General features: G+C 38.3%; 3 long non-coding RNA genes across 6 annotated transcripts; all 3 read left to right on the top strand.

The window, feature by feature from the left end:
* Positions 1 to 5,854: 5,854 nt before the first annotated feature.
* On the top strand, positions 5,855 to 10,358 carry LOC120580208 (uncharacterized). The gene is made up of 2 exons (XR_005645910.1): positions 5,855 to 5,924; positions 6,130 to 10,358. It is a non-coding gene; the product is annotated as an uncharacterized lncRNA (long non-coding RNA).
* Positions 10,359 to 10,439: 81 nt separating this feature from the next.
* LOC120580209 (uncharacterized) lies at positions 10,440 to 13,264 on the top strand. 3 transcript variants are annotated; one of them, XR_005645913.1, is made up of 2 exons: positions 10,440 to 11,692; positions 11,943 to 13,264. It is a non-coding gene; the product is annotated as an uncharacterized lncRNA (long non-coding RNA). The 3 variants fall into 3 exon arrangements; XR_005645912.1 differs by having other exon boundaries at positions 10,440 to 11,704; XR_005645911.1 differs by having other exon boundaries at positions 10,440 to 11,737.
* Positions 13,265 to 14,026: 762 nt separating this feature from the next.
* LOC120580210 (uncharacterized) lies at positions 14,027 to 16,151 on the top strand. Of its 2 annotated transcripts, none has more exons than XR_005645915.1 (2): positions 14,027 to 15,560; positions 15,799 to 16,151. It is a non-coding gene; the product is annotated as an uncharacterized lncRNA (long non-coding RNA). The 2 variants fall into 2 exon arrangements; XR_005645914.1 differs by having other exon boundaries at positions 14,027 to 15,593.
* The last annotated feature ends 3,276 nt before the right edge of the window (positions 16,152 to 19,427 follow it).

Below are 19,427 nucleotides of genomic sequence, written 5' to 3'. Positions count from 1 at the left end.
TCTCACCATCTCCTCTTCACACTCCACCCAAACAGACTCCTTTGATTCTAACCATGAAAGAAGCAAGTATGAGTAATAGTGAGTGTAGCAGTATGTTTCAATCACATTTAAGTAGGTTTACTTTATATTTATAACTCTGTCATGCTTCCAAAACATTTTAAATTTTACTTTTCATCATTCAAATTGTTTGAAGTCTATAGTCTATCTGACATGACATGAGAGATAAATTTATTTGTGAAATTGTCTCCACTCTTTTTACATTCTTCAATGAACTCTTTAACAAGTTACTTGCCAATTATGTTTCAATTTGTAGCAGATGTTATTGGAAGTTTATGCGTCGTTCAAAACCACTTATGTAAAATACATGGTGGTGAATCCGTTGGTAGATTTGAAGGGCATATTACTAAGGTGGGTTGCGTGGGGCTGGGAGCTTTTTCCTGCTACTGTTTTGCTGCAGATTGATAAGTATCTCATCGAGGCTTGGTGCGGAAGACTTATTCATGCTGTGCATTTTTTTTGTATAGTCTGCCTGTGGTGTGTTTAAGGGATGGTAGTGAGGCTTTTGTATGCTTGGCAATGTTAGGTGGTTAGTTTATGATAGCTAGCTTCAATTTGGTCATTTGCCACTAAAACAGATTTCAATATTCTCCCCTCATGTATCTCAATCCTTTATATCTAATCCTAGCAAACATGCTTACCCTAATTTCCAAACCCTTAACCTACTTTTTTGGCTCCAAACTATCCAGACCGTTAGATCATTGTAATTAGGGGAGGTTAGCACATGAGCCATTGATCAAATCTCATTCCTTGAAAATTGATACACGCGCATAGGAAAACAAAACAGCTGCTGATAACAAAACACAACACACGCGTTTTCTCTTTCCCAAAACAAGCACGCCTTTCTTCTTCTTCCTCTTATCATCGTCACCACCGCCAACCCTCTCCGCCCCATCCATAGGAAACCAAGCATCTCACCATCTCCTCTTCACACTCCACCCAAACAGACTCCTTTGATTCTAACCATGAAAGAAGCAAGTATGAGTAATAGTGAGTGTAGCAGTATGTTTCAATCACATTTAAGTAGGTTTACTTTATATTTATAACTCTGTCATGCTTCCAAAACATTTTAAATTTTACTTTTCATCATTCAAATTGTTTGAAGTCTATAGTCTATCTGACATGACATGAGAGATAAATTTATTTGTGAAATTGTCTCCACTCTTTTTACATTCTTCAATGAACTCTTTAACAAGTTACTTGCCAATTATGTTTCAATTTGTAGCAGATGTTATTGGAAGTTTATGCGTCGTTCAAAACCACTTATGTAAAATACATGGTGGTGAATCCGTTGGTAGATTTGAAGGGCATATTACTAAGGTGGGTTGCGTGGGGCTGGGAGCTTTTTCCTGCTACTGTTTTGCTGCAGATTGATAAGTATCTCATCGAGGCTTGGTGCGGAAGACTTATTCATGCTGTGCATTTTTTTTGTATAGTCTGCCTGTGGTGTGTTTAAGGGATGGTAGTGAGGCTTTTGTATGCTTGGCAATGTTAGGTGGTTAGTTTATGATAGCTAGCTTCAATTTGGTCATTTGCCACTAAAACAGATTTCAATATTCTCCCCTCATGTATCTCAATCCTTTATATCTAATCCTAGCAAACATGCTTACCCTAATTTCCAAACCCTTAACCTACTTTTTTGGCTCCAAACTATCCAGACCGTTAGATCATTGTAATTAGGGGAGGTTAGCACATGAGCCATTGATCAAATCTCATTCCTTGAAAATTGATACACGCGCATAGGAAAACAAAACAGCTGCTGATAACAAAACACAACACACGCGTTTTCTCTTTCCCAAAACAAGCACGCCTTTCTTCTTCTTCCTCTTATCATCGTCACCACCGCCAACCCTCTCCGCCCCATCCATAGGAAACCAAGCATCTCACCATCTCCTCTTCACACTCCACCCAAACAGACTCCTTTGATTCTAACCATGAAAGAAGCAAGTATGAGTAATAGTGAGTGTAGCAGTATGTTTCAATCACATTTAAGTAGGTTTACTTTATATTTATAACTCTGTCATGCTTCCAAAACATTTTAAATTTTACTTTTCATCATTCAAATTGTTTGAAGTCTATAGTCTATCTGACATGACATGAGAGATAAATTTATTTGTGAAATTGTCTCCACTCTTTTTACATTCTTCAATGAACTCTTTAACAAGTTACTTGCCAATTATGTTTCAATTTGTAGCAGATGTTATTGGAAGTTTATGCGTCGTTCAAAACCACTTATGTAAAATACATGGTGGTGAATCCGTTGGTAGATTTGAAGGGCATATTACTAAGGTGGGTTGCGTGGGGCTGGGAGCTTTTTCCTGCTACTGTTTTGCTGCAGATTGATAAGTATCTCATCGAGGCTTGGTGCGGAAGACTTATTCATGCTGTGCATTTTTTTTGTATAGTCTGCCTGTGGTGTGTTTAAGGGATGGTAGTGAGGCTTTTGTATGCTTGGCAATGTTAGGTGGTTAGTTTATGATAGCTAGCTTCAATTTGGTCATTTGCCACTAAAACAGATTTCAATATTCTCCCCTCATGTATCTCAATCCTTTATATCTAATCCTAGCAAACATGCTTACCCTAATTTCCAAACCCTTAACCTACTTTTTTGGCTCCAAACTATCCAGACCGTTAGATCATTGTAATTAGGGGAGGTTAGCACATGAGCCATTGATCAAATCTCATTCCTTGAAAATTGATACACGCGCATAGGAAAACAAAACAGCTGCTGATAACAAAACACAACACACGCGTTTTCTCTTTCCCAAAACAAGCACGCCTTTCTTCTTCTTCCTCTTATCATCGTCACCACCGCCAACCCTCTCCGCCCCATCCATAGGAAACCAAGCATCTCACCATCTCCTCTTCACACTCCACCCAAACAGACTCCTTTGATTCTAACCATGAAAGAAGCAAGTATGAGTAATAGTGAGTGTAGCAGTATGTTTCAATCACATTTAAGTAGGTTTACTTTATATTTATAACTCTGTCATGCTTCCAAAACATTTTAAATTTTACTTTTCATCATTCAAATTGTTTGAAGTCTATAGTCTATCTGACATGACATGAGAGATAAATTTATTTGTGAAATTGTCTCCACTCTTTTTACATTCTTCAATGAACTCTTTAACAAGTTACTTGCCAATTATGTTTCAATTTGTAGCAGATGTTATTGGAAGTTTATGCGTCGTTCAAAACCACTTATGTAAAATACATGGTGGTGAATCCGTTGGTAGATTTGAAGGGCATATTACTAAGGTGGGTTGCGTGGGGCTGGGAGCTTTTTCCTGCTACTGTTTTGCTGCAGATTGATAAGTATCTCATCGAGGCTTGGTGCGGAAGACTTATTCATGCTGTGCATTTTTTTTGTATAGTCTGCCTGTGGTGTGTTTAAGGGATGGTAGTGAGGCTTTTGTATGCTTGGCAATGTTAGGTGGTTAGTTTATGATAGATAGCTTCAATTTGGTCATTTGCCACTAAAACAGATTTCAATATTCTCCCCTCATGTATCTCAATCCTTTATATCTAATCCTAGCAAACATGCTTACCCTAATTTCCAAACCCTTAACCTACTTTTTTGGCTCCAAACTATCCAGACCGTTAGATCATTGTAATTAGGGGAGGTTAGCACATGAGCCATTGATCAAATCTCATTCCTTGAAAATTGATACACGCGCATAGGAAAACAAAACAGCTGCTGATAACAAAACACAACACACGCGTTTTCTCTTTCCCAAAACAAGCACGCCTTTCTTCTTCTTCCTCTTATCATCGTCACCACCGCCAACCCTCTCCGCCCCATCCATAGGAAACCAAGCATCTCACCATCTCCTCTTCACACTCCACCCAAACAGACTCCTTTGATTCTAACCATGAAAGAAGCAAGTATGAGTAATAGTGAGTGTAGCAGTATGTTTCAATCACATTTAAGTAGGTTTACTTTATATTTATAACTCTGTCATGCTTCCAAAACATTTTAAATTTTACTTTTCATCATTCAAATTGTTTGAAGTCTATAGTCTATCTGACATGACATGAGAGATAAATTTATTTGTGAAATTGTCTCCACTCTTTTTACATTCTTCAATGAACTCTTTAACAAGTTACTTGCCAATTATGTTTCAATTTGTAGCAGATGTTATTGGAAGTTTATGCGTCGTTCAAAACCACTTATGTAAAATACATGGTGGTGAATCCGTTGGTAGATTTGAAGGGCATATTACTAAGGTGGGTTGCGTGGGGCTGGGAGCTTTTTCCTGCTACTGTTTTGCTGCAGATTGATAAGTATCTCATCGAGGCTTGGTGCGGAAGACTTATTCATGCTGTGCATTTTTTTTGTATAGTCTGCCTGTGGTGTGTTTAAGGGATGGTAGTGAGGCTTTTGTATGCTTGGCAATGTTAGGTGGTTAGTTTATGATAGCTAGCTTCAATTTGGTCATTTGCCACTAAAACAGATTTCAATATTCTCCCCTCATGTATCTCAATCCTTTATATCTAATCCTAGCAAACATGCTTACCCTAATTTCCAAACCCTTAACCTACTTTTTTGGCTCCAAACTATCCAGACCGTTAGATCATTGTAATTAGGGGAGGTTAGCACATGAGCCATTGATCAAATCTCATTCCTTGAAAATTGATACACGCGCATAGGAAAACAAAACAGCTGCTGATAACAAAACACAACACACGCGTTTTCTCTTTCCCAAAACAAGCACGCCTTTCTTCTTCTTCCTCTTATCATCGTCACCACCGCCAACCCTCTCCGCCCCATCCATAGGAAACCAAGCATCTCACCATCTCCTCTTCACACTCCACCCAAACAGACTCCTTTGATTCTAACCATGAAAGAAGCAAGTATGAGTAATAGTGAGTGTAGCAGTATGTTTCAATCACATTTAAGTAGGTTTACTTTATATTTATAACTCTGTCATGCTTCCAAAACATTTTAAATTTTACTTTTCATCATTCAAATTGTTTGAAGTCTATAGTCTATCTGACATGACATGAGAGATAAATTTATTTGTGAAATTGTCTCCACTCTTTTAAATTCTTCAATGAACTCTTTAACAAGTTACTTGCCAATTATGTTTCAATTTGTAGCAGATGTTATTGGAAGTTTATGCGTCGTTCAAAACCACTTATGTAAAATACATGGTGGTGAATCCGTTGGTAGATTTGAAGGGCATATTACTAAGGTGGGTTGGGTGGGGCTGGGAGCTTTTTCCTGCTACTGTTTTGCTGCAGATTGATAAGTATCTCATCGAGGCTTGGTGCGGAAGACTTATTCATGCTGTGCATTTTTTTTGTATAGTCTGCCTGTGGTGTGTTTAAGGGATGGTAGTGAGGCTTTTGTATGCTTGGCAATGTTAGGTGGTTAGTTTATGATAGCTAGCTTCAATTTGGTCATTTGCCACTAAAACAGATTTCAATATTCTCCCCTCATGTATCTCAATCCTTTATATCTAATCCTAGCAAACATGCTTACCCTAATTTCCAAACCCTTAACCTACTTTTTTGGCTCCAAACTATCCAGACCGTTAGATCATTGTAATTAGGGGAGGTTAGCACATGAGCCATTGATCAAATCTCATTCCTTGAAAATTGATACACGCGCATAGGAAAACAAAACAGCTGCTGATAACAAAACACAACACACGCGTTTTCTCTTTCCCAAAACAAGCACGCCTTTCTTCTTCTTCCTCTTATCATCGTCACCACCGCCAACCCTCTCCGCCCCATCCATAGGAAACCAAGCATCTCACCATCTCCTCTTCACACTCCACCCAAACATACTCCTTTGATTCTAACCATGAAAGAAGCAAGTATGAGTAATAGTGAGTGTAGCAGTATGTTTCAATCACATTTAAGTAGGTTTACTTTATATTTATAACTCTGTCATGCTTCCAAAACATTTTAAATTTTACTTTTCATCATTCAAATTGTTTGAAGTCTATAGTCTATCTGACATGACATGAGAGATAAATTTATTTGTGAAATTGTCTCCACTCTTTTTACATTCTTCAATGAACTCTTTAACAAGTTACTTGCCAATTATGTTTCAATTTGTAGCAGATGTTATTGGAAGTTTATGCGTCGTTCAAAACCACTTATGTAAAATACATGGTGGTGAATCCGTTGGTAGATTTGAAGGGCATATTACTAAGGTGGGTTGCGTGGGGCTGGGAGCTTTTTCCTGCTACTGTTTTGCTGCAGATTGATAAGTATCTCATCGAGGCTTGGTGCGGAAGACTTATTCATGCTGTGCATTTTTTTTGTATAGTCTGCCTGTGGTGTGTTTAAGGGATGGTAGTGAGGCTTTTGTATGCTTGGCAATGTTAGGTGGTTAGTTTATGATAGCTAGCTTCAATTTGGTCATTTGCCACTAAAACAGATTTCAATATTCTCCCCTCATGTATCTCAATCCTTTATATCTAATCCTAGCAAACATGCTTACCCTAATTTCCAAACCCTTAACCTACTTTTTTGGCTCCAAACTATCCAGACCGTTAGATCATTGTAATTAGGGGAGGTTAGCACATGAGCCATTGATCAAATCTCATTCCTTGAAAATTGATACACGCGCATAGGAAAACAAAACAGCTGCTGATAACAAAACACAACACACGCGTTTTCTCTTTCCCAAAACAAGCACGCCTTTCTTCTTCTTCCTCTTATCATCGTCACCACCGCCAACCCTCTCCGCCCCATCCATAGGAAACCAAGCATCTCACCATCTCCTCTTCACACTCCACCCAAACAGACTCCTTTGATTCTAACCATGAAAGAAGCAAGTATGAGTAATAGTGAGTGTAGCAGTATGTTTCAATCACATTTAAGTAGGTTTACTTTATATTTATAACTCTGTCATGCTTCCAAAACATTTTAAATTTTACTTTTCATCATTCAAATTGTTTGAAGTCTATAGTCTATCTGACATGACATGAGAGATAAATTTATTTGTGAAATTGTCTCCACTCTTTTTACATTCTTCAATGAACTCTTTAACAAGTTACTTGCCAATTATGTTTCAATTTGTAGCAGATGTTATTGGAAGTTTATGCGTCGTTCAAAACCACTTATGTAAAATACATGGTGGTGAATCCGTTGGTAGATTTGAAGGGCATATTACTAAGGTGGGTTGCGTGGGGCTGGGAGCTTTTTCCTGCTACTGTTTTGCTGCAGATTGATAAGTATCTCATCGAGGCTTGGTGCGGAAGACTTATTCATGCTGTGCATTTTTTTTGTATAGTCTGCCTGTGGTGTGTTTAAGGGATGGTAGTGAGGCTTTTGTATGCTTGGCAATGTTAGGTGGTTAGTTTATGATAGCTAGCTTCAATTTGGTCATTTGCCACTAAAACAGATTTCAATATTCTCCCCTCATGTATCTCAATCCTTTATATCTAATCCTAGCAAACATGCTTACCCTAATTTCCAAACCCTTAACCTACTTTTTTGGCTCCAAACTATCCAGACCGTTAGATCATTGTAATTAGGGGAGGTTAGCACATGAGCCATTGATCAAATCTCATTCCTTGAAAATTGATACACGCGCATAGGAAAACAAAACAGCTGCTGATAACAAAACACAACACACGCGTTTTCTCTTTCCCAAAACAAGCACGCCTTTCTTCTTCTTCCTCTTATCATCGTCACCACCGCCAACCCTCTCCGCGCCATCCATAGGAAACCAAGCATCTCACCATCTCCTCTTCACACTCCACCCAAACAGACTCCTTTGATTCTAACCATGAAAGAAGCAAGTATGAGTAATAGTGAGTGTAGCAGTATGTTTCAATCACATTTAAGTAGGTTTACTTTATATTTATAACTCTGTCATGCTTCCAAAACATTTTAAATTTTACTTTTCATCATTCAAATTGTTTGAAGTCTATAGTCTATCTGACATGACATGAGAGATAAATTTATTTGTGAAATTGTCTCCACTCTTTTTACATTCTTCAATGAACTCTTTAACAAGTTACTTGCCAATTATGTTTCAATTTGTAGCAGATGTTATTGGAAGTTTATGCGTCGTTCAAAACCACTTATGTAAAATACATGGTGGTGAATCCGTTGGTAGATTTGAAGGGCATATTACTAAGGTGGGTTGCGTGGGGCTGGGAGCTTTTTCCTGCTACTGTTTTGCTGCAGATTGATAAGTATCTCATCGAGGCTTGGTGCGGAAGACTTATTCATGCTGTGCATTTTTTTTGTATAGTCTGCCTGTGGTGTGTTTAAGGGATGGTAGTGAGGCTTTTGTATGCTTGGCAATGTTAGGTGGTTAGTTTATGATAGCTAGCTTCAATTTGGTCATTTGCCACTAAAACAGATTTCAATATTCTCCCCTCATGTATCTCAATCCTTTATATCTAATCCTAGCAAACATGCTTACCCTAATTTCCAAACCCTTAACCTACTTTTTTGGCTCCAAACTATCCAGACCGTTAGATCATTGTAATTAGGGGAGGTTAGCACATGAGCCATTGATCAAATCTCATTCCTTGAAAATTGATACACGCGCATAGGAAAACAAAACAGCTGCTGATAACAAAACACAACACACGCGTTTTCTCTTTCCCAAAACAAGCACGCCTTTCTTCTTCTTCCTCTTATCATCGTCACCACCGCCAACCCTCTCCGCCCCATCCATAGGAAACCAAGCATCTCACCATCTCCTCTTCACACTCCACCCAAACAGACTCCTTTGATTCTAACCATGAAAGAAGCAAGTATGAGTAATAGTGAGTGTAGCAGTATGTTTCAATCACATTTAAGTAGGTTTACTTTATATTTATAACTCTGTCATGCTTCCAAAACATTTTAAATTTTACTTTTCATCATTCAAATTGTTTGAAGTCTATAGTCTATCTGACATGACATGAGAGATAAATTTATTTGTGAAATTGTCTCCACTCTTTTTACATTCTTCAATGAACTCTTTAACAAGTTACTTGCCAATTATGTTTCAATTTGTAGCAGATGTTATTGGAAGTTTATGCGTCGTTCAAAACCACTTATGTAAAATACATGGTGGTGAATCCGTTGGTAGATTTGAAGGGCATATTACTAAGGTGGGTTGCGTGGGGCTGGGAGCTTTTTCCTGCTACTGTTTTGCTGCAGATTGATAAGTATCTCATCGAGGCTTGGTGCGGAAGACTTATTCATGCTGTGCATTTTTTTTGTATAGTCTGCCTGTGGTGTGTTTAAGGGATGGTAGTGAGGCTTTTGTATGCTTGGCAATGTTAGGTGGTTAGTTTATGATAGCTAGCTTCAATTTGGTCATTTGCCACTAAAACAGATTTCAATATTCTCCCCTCATGTATCTCAATCCTTTATATCTAATCCTAGCAAACATGCTTACCCTAATTTCCAAACCCTTAACCTACTTTTTTGGCTCCAAACTATCCAGACCGTTAGATCATTGTAATTAGGGGAGGTTAGCACATGAGCCATTGATCAAATCTCATTCCTTGAAAATTGATACACGCGCATAGGAAAACAAAACAGCTGCTGATAACAAAACACAACACACGCGTTTTCTCTTTCCCAAAACAAGCACGCCTTTCTTCTTCTTCCTCTTATCATCGTCACCACCGCCAACCCTCTCCGCCCCATCCATAGGAAACCAAGCATCTCACCATCTCCTCTTCACACTCCACCCAAACAGACTCCTTTGATTCTAACCATGAAAGAAGCAAGTATGAGTAATAGTGAGTGTAGCAGTATGTTTCAATCACATTTAAGTAGGTTTACTTTATATTTATAACTCTGTCATGCTTCCAAAACATTTTAAATTTTACTTTTCATCATTCAAATTGTTTGAAGTCTATAGTCTATCTGACATGACATGAGAGATAAATTTATTTGTGAAATTGTCTCCACTCTTTTTACATTCTTCAATGAACTCTTTAACAAGTTACTTGCCAATTATGTTTCAATTTGTAGCAGATGTTATTGGAAGTTTATGCGTCGTTCAAAACCACTTATGTAAAATACATGGTGGTGAATCCGTTGGTAGATTTGAAGGGCATATTACTAAGGTGGGTTGCGTGGGGCTGGGAGCTTTTTCCTGCTACTGTTTTGCTGCAGATTGATAAGTATCTCATCGAGGCTTGGTGCGGAAGACTTATTCATGCTGTGCATTTTTTTTGTATAGTCTGCCTGTGGTGTGTTTAAGGGATGGTAGTGAGGCTTTTGTATGCTTGGCAATGTTAGGTGGTTAGTTTATGATAGCTAGCTTCAATTTGGTCATTTGCCACTAAAACAGATTTCAATATTCTCCCCTCATGTATCTCAATCCTTTATATCTAATCCTAGCAAACATGCTTACCCTAATTTCCAAACCCTTAACCTACTTTTTTGGCTCCAAACTATCCAGACCGTTAGATCATTGTAATTAGGGAGGTTAGCACATGAGCCATTGATCAAATCTCATTCCTTGAAAATTGATACACGCGCATAGGAAAACAAAACAGCTGCTGATAACAAAACACAACACACGCGTTTTCTCTTTCCCAAAACAAGCACGCCTTTCTTCTTCTTCCTCTTATCATCGTCACCACCGCCAACCCTCTCCGCCCCATCCATAGGAAACCAAGCATCTCACCATCTCCTCTTCACACTCCACCCAAACAGACTCCTTTGATTCTAACCATGAAAGAAGCAAGTATGAGTAATAGTGAGTGTAGCAGTATGTTTCAATCACATTTAAGTAGGTTTACTTTATATTTATAACTCTGTCATGCTTCCAAAACATTTTAAATTTTACTTTTCATCATTCAAATTGTTTGAAGTCTATAGTCTATCTGACATGACATGAGAGATAAATTTATTTGTGAAATTGTCTCCACTCTTTTTACATTCTTCAATGAACTCTTTAACAAGTTACTTGCCAATTATGTTTCAATTTGTAGCAGATGTTATTGGAAGTTTATGCGTCGTTCAAAACCACTTATGTAAAATACATGGTGGTGAATCCGTTGGTAGATTTGAAGGGCATATTACTAAGGTGGGTTGCGTGGGGCTGGGAGCTTTTTCCTGCTACTGTTTTGCTGCAGATTGATAAGTATCTCATCGAGGCTTGGTGCGGAAGACTTATTCATGCTGTGCATTTTTTTTGTATAGTCTGCCTGTGGTGTGTTTAAGGGATGGTAGTGAGGCTTTTGTATGCTTGGCAATGTTAGGTGGTTAGTTTATGATAGCTAGCTTCAATTTGGTCATTTGCCACTAAAACAGATTTCAATATTCTCCCCTCATGTATCTCAATCCTTTATATCTAATCCTAGCAAACATGCTTACCCTAATTTCCAAACCCTTAACCTACTTTTTTGGCTCCAAACTATCCAGACCGTTAGATCATTGTAATTAGGGGAGGTTAGCACATGAGCCATTGATCAAATCTCATTCCTTGAAAATTGATACACGCGCATAGGAAAACAAAACAGCTGCTGATAACAAAACACAACACACGCGTTTTCTCTTTCCCAAAACAAGCACGCCTTTCTTCTTCTTCCTCTTATCATCGTCACCACCGCCAACCCTCTCCGCCCCATCCATAGGAAACCAAGCATCTCACCATCTCCTCTTCACACTCCACCCAAACAGACTCCTTTGATTCTAACCATGAAAGAAGCAAGTATGAGTAATAGTGAGTGTAGCAGTATGTTTCAATCACATTTAAGTAGGTTTACTTTATATTTATAACTTTGTCATGCTTCCAAAACATTTTAAATTTTACTTTTCATCATTCAAATTGTTTGAAGTCTATAGTCTATCTGACATGACATGAGAGATAAATTTATTTGTGAAATTGTCTCCACTCTTTTTACATTCTTCAATGAACTCTTTAACAAGTTACTTGCCAATTATGTTTCAATTTGTAGCAGATGTTATTGGAAGTTTATGCGTCGTTCAAAACCACTTATGTAAAATACATGGTGGTGAATCCGTTGGTAGATTTGAAGGGCATATTACTAAGGTGGGTTGCGTGGGGCTGGGAGCTTTTTCCTGCTACTGTTTTGCTGCAGATTGATAAGTATCTCATCGAGGCTTGGTGCGGAAGACTTATTCATGCTGTGCATTTTTTTTGTATAGTCTGCCTGTGGTGTGTTTAAGGGATGGTAGTGAGGCTTTTGTATGCTTGGCAATGTTAGGTGGTTAGTTTATGATAGCTAGCTTCAATTTGGTCATTTGCCACTAAAACAGATTTCAATATTCTCCCCTCATGTATCTCAATCCTTTATATCTAATCCTAGCAAACATGCTTACCCTAATTTCCAAACCCTTAACCTACTTTTTTGGCTCCAAACTATCCAGACCGTTAGATCATTGTAATTAGGGGAGGTTAGCACATGAGCCATTGATCAAATCTCATTCCTTGAAAATTGATACACGCGCATAGGAAAACAAAACAGCTGCTGATAACAAAACACAACACACGCGTTTTCTCTTTCCCAAAACAAGCACGCCTTTCTTCTTCTTCCTCTTATCATCGTCACCACCGCCAACCCTCTCCGCCCCATCCATAGGAAACCAAGCATCTCACCATCTCCTCTTCACACTCCACCCAAACAGACTCCTTTGATTCTAACCATGAAAGAAGCAAGTATGAGTAATAGTGAGTGTAGCAGTATGTTTCAATCACATTTAAGTAGGTTTACTTTATATTTATAACTCTGTCATGCTTCCAAAACATTTTAAATTTTACTTTTCATCATTCAAATTGTTTGAAGTCTATAGTCTATCTGACATGACATGAGAGATAAATTTATTTGTGAAATTGTCTCCACTCTTTTTACATTCTTCAATGAACTCTTTAACAAGTTACTTGCCAATTATGTTTCAATTTGTAGCAGATGTTATTGGAAGTTTATGCGTCGTTCAAAACCACTTATGTAAAATACATGGTGGTGAATCCGTTGGTAGATTTGAAGGGCATATTACTAAGGTGGGTTGCGTGGGGCTGGGAGCTTTTTCCTGCTACTGTTTTGCTGCAGATTGATAAGTATCTCATCGAGGCTTGGTGCGGAAGACTTATTCATGCTGTGCATTTTTTTTGTATAGTCTGCCTGTGGTGTGTTTAAGGGATGGTAGTGAGGCTTTTGTATGCTTGGCAATGTTAGGTGGTTAGTTTATGATAGCTAGCTTCAATTTGGTCATTTGCCACTAAAACAGATTTCAATATTCTCCCCTCATGTATCTCAATCCTTTATATCTAATCCTAGCAAACATGCTTACCCTAATTTCCAAACCCTTAACCTACTTTTTTGGCTCCAAACTATCCAGACCGTTAGATCATTGTAATTAGGGAGGTTAGCACATGAGCCATTGATCAAATCTCATTCCTTGAAAATTGATACACGCGCATAGGAAAACAAAACAGCTGCTGATAACAAAACACAACACACGCGTTTTCTCTTTCCCAAAACAAGCACGCCTTTCTTCTTCTTCCTCTTATCATCGTCACCACCGCCAACCCTCTCCGCCCCATCCATAGGAAACCAAGCATCTCACCATCTCCTCTTCACACTCCACCCAAACAGACTCCTTTGATTCTAACCATGAAAGAAGCAAGTATGAGTAATAGTGAGTGTAGCAGTATGTTTCAATCACATTTAAGTAGGTTTACTTTATATTTATAACTCTGTCATGCTTCCAAAACATTTTAAATTTTACTTTTCATCATTCAAATTGTTTGACATGACATGAGAGATAAATTTATTTGTGAAATTGTCTCCACTCTTTTTACATTCTTCAATGAACTCTTTAACAAGTTACTTGCCAATTATGTTTCAATTTGTAGCAGATGTTATTGGAAGGTTTTGCGTCGTTCAAAACCACTTATGTAAAATACATGGTGGTGAATCCGTTGGTAGATTTGAAGGGCATATTACTAAGGTGGGTTGCGTGGGGCTGGGAGCTTTTTCCTGCTACTGTTTTGCTGCAGATTGATAAGTATCTCATTGAGGCTTGGTGCGGAAGACTTATTCATGCTGTGCATTTTTTTTGTATAGTCTGCCTGTGGTGTGTTTAAGGGATGGTAGTGAGGCTTTTGTATGCTTGGCAATGTTAGGTGGTTAGTTTATGATAGCTAGCTTCAATTTGGTCATTTGCCACTAAAACAGATTTCAATATTCTCCCCTCATGTATCTCAATCCTTTATATCTAATCCTAGCAAACATGCTTACCCTAATTTCCAAACCCTTAACCTACTTTTTTGGCTCCAAACTATCCAGACCGTTAGATCATTGTAATTAGGGGAGGTTAGCACATGAGCCATTGATCAAATCTCATTCCTTGAAAATTGATACACGCGCATAGGAAAACAAAACAGCTGCTGATAACAAAACACAACACACGCGTTTTCTCTTTCCCAAAACAAGCACGCCTTTCTTCTTCTTCCTCTTATCATCGTCACCACCGCCAACCCTCTCCGCCCCATCCATAGGAAACCAAGCATCTCACCATCTCCTCTTCACACTCCACCCAAACAGACTCCTTTGATTCTAACCATGAAAGAAGCAAGTATGAGTAATAGTGAGTGTAGCAGTATGTTTCAATCACATTTAAGTAGGTTTACTTTATATTTATAACTCTGTCATGCTTCCAAAACATTTTAAATTTTACTTTTCATCATTCAAATTGTTTGAAGTCTATAGTCTATCTGACATGACATGAGAGATAAATTTATTTGTGAAATTGTCTCCACTCTTTTTACATTCTTCAATGAACTCTTTAACAAGTTACTTGCCAATTATGTTTCAATTTGTAGCAGATGTTATTGGAAGTTTATGCGTCGTTCAAAACCACTTATGTAAAATACATGGTGGTGAATCCGTTGGTAGATTTGAAGGGCATATTACTAAGGTGGGTTGCGTGGGGCTGGGAGCTTTTTCCTGCTACTGTTTTGCTGCAGATTGATAAGTATCTCATCGAGGCTTGGTGCGGAAGACTTATTCATGCTGTGCATTTTTTTGTATAGTCTGCCTGTGGTGTGTTTAAGGGATGGTAGTGAGGCTTTTGTATGCTTGGCAATGTTAGGTGGTTAGTTTATGATAGCTAGCTTCAATTTGGTCATTTGCCACTAAAACAGATTTCAATATTCTCCCCTCATGTATCTCAATCCTTTATATCTAATCCTAGCAAACATGCTTACCCTAATTTCCAAACCCTTAACCTACTTTTTTGGCTCCAAACTATCCAGACCGTTAGATCATTGTAATTAGGGGAGGTTAGCACATGAGCCATTGATCAAATCTCATTCCTTGAAAATTGATACATGCGCATAGGAAAACAAAACAGCTGCTGATAACAAAACACAACACACGCGTTTTCTCTTTCCCAAAACAAGCACGCCTTTCTTCTTCTTCCTCTTATCATCGTCACCACCGCCAACCCTCTCCGCCCCATCCATAGGAAACCAAGCATCTCACCATCTCCTCTTCACACTCCACCCAAACAGACTCCTTTGATTCTAACCATGAAAGAAGCAAGTATGAGTAATAGTGAGTGTAGCAGTATGTTTCAATCACATTTAAGTAGGTTTACTTTATATTTATAACTCTGTCATGCTTCCAAAACATTTTAAATTTTACTTTTCATCATTCAAATTGTTTGAAGTCTATAGTCTATCTGACATGACATGAGAGATAAATTTATTTGTGAAATTGTCTCCACTCTTTTTACATTCTTCAATGAACTCTTTAACAAGTTACTTGCCAATTATGTTTCAATTTGTAGCAGATGTTATTGGAAGTTTATGCGTCGTTCAAAACCACTTATGTAAAATACATGGTGGTGAATCCGTTGGTAGATTTGAAGGGCATATTACTAAGGTGGGTTGCGTGGGGCTGGGAGCTTTTTCCTGCTACTGTTTTGCTGCAGATTGATAAGTATCTCATCGAGGCTTGGTGCGGAAGACTTATTCATGCTGTGCATTTTTTTTGTATAGTCTGCCTGTGGTGCGTTTAAGGGATGGTAGTGAGGCTTTTGTATGCTTGGCAATGTTAGGTGGTTAGTTTATGATAGCTAGCTTCAATTTGGTCATTTGCCACTAAAACAGATTTCAATATTCTCCCCTCATGTATCTCAATCCTTTATATCTAATCCTAGCAAACATGCTTACCCTAATTTCCAAACCCTTAACCTACTTTTTTGGCTCCAAACTATCCAGACCGTTAGATCATTGTAATTAGGGGAGGTTAGCACATGAGCCATTGATCAAATCTCATTCCTTGAAAATTGATACACGCGCATAGGAAAACAAAACAGCTGCTGATAACAAAACACAACACACGCGTTTTCTCTTTCCCAAAACAAGCACGCCTTTCTTCTTCTTCCTCTTATCATCGTCACCACCGCCAACCCTCTCCGCCCCATCCATAGGAAACCAAGCATCTCACCATCTCCTCTTCACACTCCACCCAAACAGACTCCTTTGATTCTAACCATGAAAGAAGCAAGTATGAGTAATAGTGAGTGTAGCAGTATGTTTCAATCACATTTAAGTAGGTTTACTTTATATTTATAACTCTGTCATGCTTCCAAAACATTTTAAATTTTACTTTTCATCATTCAAATTGTTTGAAGTCTATAGTCTATCTGACATGACATGAGAGATAAATTTATTTGTGAAATTGTCTCCACTCTTTTTACATTCTTCAATGAACTCTTTAACAAGTTACTTGCCAATTATGTTTCAATTTGTAGCAGATGTTATTGGAAGTTTTTGCGTCGTTCAAAACCACTTATGTAAAATACATGGTGGTGAATCCGTTGGTAGATTTGAAGGGCATATTACTAAGGTGGGTTGCGTGGGGCTGGGAGCTTTTTCCTACTACTGTTTTGCTGCAGATTGATAAGTATCTCATCGAGGCTTGGTGCGGAAGACTTATTCATGCTGTGCATTTTTTTTGTATAGTCTGCCTGTGGTGTGTTTAAGGGATGGTAGTGAGGCTTTTGTATGCTTGGCAATGTTAAGTGGTTAGTTTATGATAGCTAGCTTCAATTTGGTCATTTGCCACTAAAACAGATTTCAATATTCTCCCCTCATGTATCTCAATCCTTTATATCTAATCCTAGCAAACATGCTTACCCTAATTTCCAAACCCTTAACCTACTTTTTTGGCTCCAAACTATCCAGACCGTTAGATCATTGTAATTAGGGGAGGTTAGCACATGAGCCATTGATCAAATCTCATTCCTTGAAAATTGATACACGCGCATAGGAAAACAAAACAGCTGCTGATAACAAAACACAACACACGCGTTTTCTCTTTCCCAAAACAAGCACGCCTTTCTTCTTCTTCCTCTTATCATCGTCACCACCGCCAACCCTCTCCGCCCCATCCATAGGAAACCAAGCATCTCACCATCTCCTCTTCACACTCCACCCAAACAGACTCCTTTGATTCTAACCATGAAAGAAGCAAGTATGAGTAATAGTGAGTGTAGCAGTATGTTTCAATCACATTTAAGTAGGTTTACTTTATATTTATAACTCTGTCATGCTTCCAAAACATTTTAAATTTTACTTTTCATCATTCAAATTGTTTGAAGTCTATAGTCTATCTGACATGACATGAGAGATAAATTTATTTGTGAAATTGTCTCCACTCTTTTTACATTCTTCAATGAACTCTTTAACAAGTTACTTGCCAATTATGTTTCAATTTGTAGCAGATGTTATTGGAAGTTTATGCGTCGTTCAAAACCACTTATGTAAAATACATGGTGGTGAATCCGTTGGTAGATTTGAAGGGCATATTACTAAGGTGGGTTGCGTGGGGCTGGGAGCTTTTTCCTGCTACTGTTTTGCTGCAGATTGATAAGTATCTCATCGAGGCTTGGTGCGGAAGACTTATTCATGCTGTGCATTTTTTTTGTATAGTCTGCCTGTGGTGTGTTTAAGGGATGGTAGTGAGGCTTTTGTATGCTTGGCAATGTTAGGTGGTTAGTTTATGATAGCTAGCTTCAATTTGGTCATTTGCCACTAAAACAGATTTCAATATTCTCCCCTCATGTATCTCAATCCTTTATATCTAATCCTAGCAAACATGCTTACCCTAATTTCCAAACCCTTAACCTACTTTTTTGGCTCCAAACTATCCAGACCGTTAGATCATTGTAATTAGGGGAGGTTAGCACATGAGCCATTGATCAAATCTCATTCCTTGAAAATTGATACACGCGCATAGGAAAACAAAACAGCTGCTGATAACAAAACACAACACACGCGTTTTCTCTTTCCCAAAACAAGCACGCCTTTCTTCTTCTTCCTCTTATCATCGTCACCACCGCCAACCCTCTCCGCCCCATCCATAGGAAACCAAGCATCTCACCATCTCCTCTTCACACTCCACCCAAACAGACTCCTTTGATTCTAACCATGAAAGAAGCAAGTATGAGTAATAGTGAGTGTAGCAGTATGTTTCAATCACATTTAAGTAGGTTTACTTTATATTTATAACTCTGTCATGCTTCCAAAACATTTTAAATTTTACTTTTCATCATTCAAATTGTTTGAAGTCTATAGTCTATCTGACATGACATGAGAGATAAATTTATTTGTGAAATTGTCTCCACTCTTTTTACATTCTTCAATGAACTCTTTAACAAGTTACTTGCCAATTATGTTTCAATTTGTAGCAGATGTTATTGGAAGTTTATGCGTCGTTCAAAACCACTTATGTAAAATACATGGTGGTGAATCCGTTGGTAGATTTGAAGGGCATATTACTAAGGTGGGTTGCGTGGGGCTGGGAGCTTTTTCCTGCTACTGTTTTGCTGCAGATTGATAAGTATCTCATCGAGGCTTGGTGCGGAAGACTTATTCATGCTGTGCATTTTTTTTGTATAGTCTGCCTGTGGTGTGTTTAAGGGATGGTAGTGAGGCTTTTGTATGCTTGGCAATGTTAGGTGGTTAGTTTATGATAGCTAGCTTCAATTTGGTCATTTGCCACTAAAACAGATTTCAATATTCTCCCCTCATGTATCTCAATCCTTTATATCTAATCCTAGCAAACATGCTTACCCTAATTTCCAAACCCTTAACCTACTTTTTTGGCTCCAAACTATCCAGACCGTTAGATCATTGTAATTAGGGGAGGTTAGCACATGAGCCATTGATCAAATCTCATTCCTTGAAAATTGATACACGCGCATAGGAAAACAAAACAGCTGCTGATAACAAAACACAACACACGCGTTTTCTCTTTCCCAAAACAAGCACGCCTTTCTTCTTCTTCCTCTTATCATCGTCACCACCGCCAACCCTCTCCGCCCCATCCATAGGAAACCAAGCATCTCACCATCTCCTCTTCACACTCCACCCAAACAGACTCCTTTGATTCTAACCATGAAAGAAGCAAGTA

The sequence above is a fragment of the Medicago truncatula genome, chromosome 4, assembly GCF_003473485.1.
Source record: "Medicago truncatula cultivar Jemalong A17 chromosome 4, MtrunA17r5.0-ANR, whole genome shotgun sequence".
In the NCBI taxonomy this organism is placed as follows: Eukaryota; Viridiplantae; Streptophyta; class Magnoliopsida; order Fabales; family Fabaceae; genus Medicago; species Medicago truncatula.
This window is presented reverse-complemented; position numbering and strand designations above follow the sequence as displayed.